Source organism: Berghia stephanieae, unplaced genomic scaffold (genome assembly GCF_034508935.2).
Source record: "Berghia stephanieae isolate SIO BIC M18660-M18661 unplaced genomic scaffold, UCSD_Bste_1.3 scaffold3287, whole genome shotgun sequence".
NCBI lineage: Eukaryota > Metazoa > Mollusca > Gastropoda > Nudibranchia > Aeolidiidae > Berghia > Berghia stephanieae.
The window spans coordinates 1-3,105 of record NW_027624497.1 but is presented as its reverse complement, the minus strand read 5'-3'; the positions used below and the strand labels follow the sequence as shown (position 1 = coordinate 3,105).

Sequence of the window (3,105 nt, the reverse complement as noted above, 5' to 3'; positions counted from 1 at the left end):
TCTTCTTCTTCTTCTTCTTCTTCTTCTTCTTCTTCTTCTTCTTCCTCTTCTTCTTCTTCTTCTTCTTCTTCTTCTTCTTCTTCCTCTTCTTCTTCTTCTTCTTCTTCTTCTTCTTCTTCTTCTTCTTCTTCTTCTTCTTCTTCTTCTTCTTCTTCTTCTATCAGCTAATCAAACAAACTGATAATTTCTAATATTGTTGATGTATAAAAAAAATATAAAATGGCTTATTTTTACCTGGCCAGAATTTTACTAAGAATCTAAAAATCTTTATCAACTACTGTATTTAGTCCTTATAAAATAATAAAGACGAAAACCAGAATAATAGTTTTTGACATTGTACTCTACTTTAATTCCTTAATATGCTTACTTTCATGAACTTTTCTACCAGCAATGGAGAAGACTCGACTCGGGCTTTCATTTCATCTAAATCTCTTTGATATGCCTCTTGTCTTTCTCGATCTTCTTGTCTGTATGAGTTATCATAAACGAATACAAAATAATAAATAAAATTTGCACATAGTAGAATCAAACTTTATGACTGATTTTAAAGTAAAATGTTATTCACAGCACAGGAATTGTAATGAGAAAAAGTGAACAGAAAACATGAAGCAGCGTGGAATAAAACGACTTTGTTATTTAAATTTGTGTAAGTTGATTCACTTTACTAAGGCTATTATTACATTAAATAGGACTTGGTTTTGCATTTACGTCTCATTTAAATATTTTAAAAGATGGTTGTCACAATCACTATGGAACCACATTTTTTATTTTTGAAATTTCCTTAATTTAAACAGTGGCCTCTGTCCCAGAGCATGTTGGCAGGTGACAAGAAAAATATATCATTTCATAAATAAATGTTATTTTCAAACTATTGACTTCTGTTTTTAGGTGTCCTTCGAATGATGAAGCATAAAATTTTGCCAAAAGCTCATCACTTACTTAATTCTTTTCAATCTGGCAGCTATGGATTCCTTAGGCCTCGGAACATCATCACTGACTGTTCTTTCATTCAAATATCGCCTCAGCTTGGCCTCCTGGCTCTCCTTCTGATCTCAGCTTCTTCATCTTGTGCCTGACGACTTTCCATCCTCTCCTTCTCTTTCCTGAAGAAAAAATGAATTTAAATACAGTATAGCAAAAACAGATATCAACATATATAACTTTATCAAAATGCTGTGAAAATATCTTTTAAAAATAAAAATGATCTTCTCTAATGCAGTTCAAATTTAGAGCTTCAGAAATTTCACAATAATTGAATTACAGGACTTAGGAACTCTAACCGTACAATGCCATGTGCCTTAATTTATTTATTTCTTTAGCTTAAATTAAAGCCCAACCCCTCCCCTACCCTTGTGACCAACAGCAAACAATTTAAAACGGCTTGATAAAAACCGTTACATTATTTATGGCGTACCAGAGGTCTTGTAATACAGTATATTACAGTAAAAACCGGTTTTAAACCAAAAATGCGTGCAGCATGTAGTTTATAGGGGTATTAAAGTGTTTGAAAAGGTGAAGAATTCACAGAAACAAAGGCATGATATACTAATTTTCAAATAAAATGAAGTGTTCTACTGACCACAAATAATTAAATGTCAATAAACGTCTGAACTATACCAACAAAATAAACATAGATAAAGAGCTTTCACTGCAAAAATAAGAAAAACAGTCAACCTTGTGCCGTATAATGACTAATGATTTTGCAAACATAAACATAATGTAATTTTCATAAAAGATCAATAGAAGCAGTCTCAGTTATCTTATCTTTACCCGGGCCAGAATGGGACCCCACTGAGGGATGAAAGAGTCACTGAGGGATGAAAGAGTCACTGAGGGATGAAAGAGTGAATGGACAGGTATCAATTCCTTGGCCCAAAGGAGTGATCTGCTGTGTAAGGGGAAAGCTCCCAGAGTAACAGTACAGCGAGAATAGACATTGTGCAGAAAAAAATAAACTGATATTCTGATATTTAGGAACCCATGAGGTATGCCAGATTTAACAACGTGTGCTTGTAAATAAGGAAATGTCAGAAAGGTTATTGATGTTACACAGCAGGGTAATAACAACGAAGATAAAATTTTCTATTTATGTCATGGTTACCCTAGAGTCTCATTAATTAAGTTTAAGCAAATACAGTCGTTTAAATAAACAAAGAACCAAAATCAATACGAAGACAAACATTCACAAATAATGACAAGATATAAGCACATAACCCGACATACTACAGTCACATTTTTGTAAATTTATAAAACTGTAGGGAAGCTGATATTATTTTCCAACTTAACATTCAGAAATATCTGATTATTTACAATTTATGCCTATAACTTTTGTTGATGGAGAAAACTGAGAAGGTTGTTTTTTTTAAATTCAATGATAGAAATATAAATCAATTTTTTAAGATATTTCAGGACAAATTCATTGAACACAGAATCCTCGAATAAACAAAGCAATTATTTGACCCCTACCTCTATATCACCTACCCCACTCCCAAATGGCAAAATTTCTAAAATCTTACACAAAATGAAAAAGGATATTCATATGTTTGTCAATTTTTAAATATGTTACAATTTTGGTTTTGTATTCTGTAATAATGTAAACTAAAATGTAACTTACTTCACTTTAATATTCCTGAGATCTGCTGCCTTTGTTGAAATAGTAGGAATAGAATCCATTGAGGTTGATAATGCACCTAACAGATGAAGAAGAAATATGATTGCTAGAAAATCATGATATCTTAATCAGAGGAGAGTTTTATGAAGGTTCACATCAATATCGAATAAATACACAAATTAAATATATCAATATGGTATTAAATATAATATTGTGCAAAAGTTTCTAGCCCTGCTTTAGTAGTGGATTATAGTTACTGGACTCAGCTAGAATGATAATCTAGAATTTAACATGTTATTAATAATTGTGTAAACAATTTAAAAGGGCTTGATAAAAACCGTTATATTATTTATGAGGTATCAGGGGTCTTGTGATAAAGTATATTACAGTAAAAACCAGTTAAACCAAAAATGTCTAAACCGAAAGGAAATCAAAATGTTGTCATTTTCCCCTCTTTGTTTCTGTTACCCCAGTATCGATAAAAGGAAAGCCAA

At 31.6% G+C, this 3,105-nt stretch overlaps 1 long non-coding RNA gene across 1 annotated transcript; it reads right to left on the bottom strand.

The window, feature by feature from the left end:
- Positions 1–363: 363 nt before the first annotated feature.
- On the bottom strand, positions 364–2,694 carry LOC144961611 (uncharacterized). The gene is made up of 3 exons (XR_013643226.1): positions 2,615–2,694; positions 940–1,103; positions 364–467 (listed from the first exon to the last, which is right to left on the bottom strand). It is a non-coding gene; the product is annotated as an uncharacterized LOC144961611 (long non-coding RNA).
- Positions 2,695–3,105: the final 411 nt, after the last annotated feature.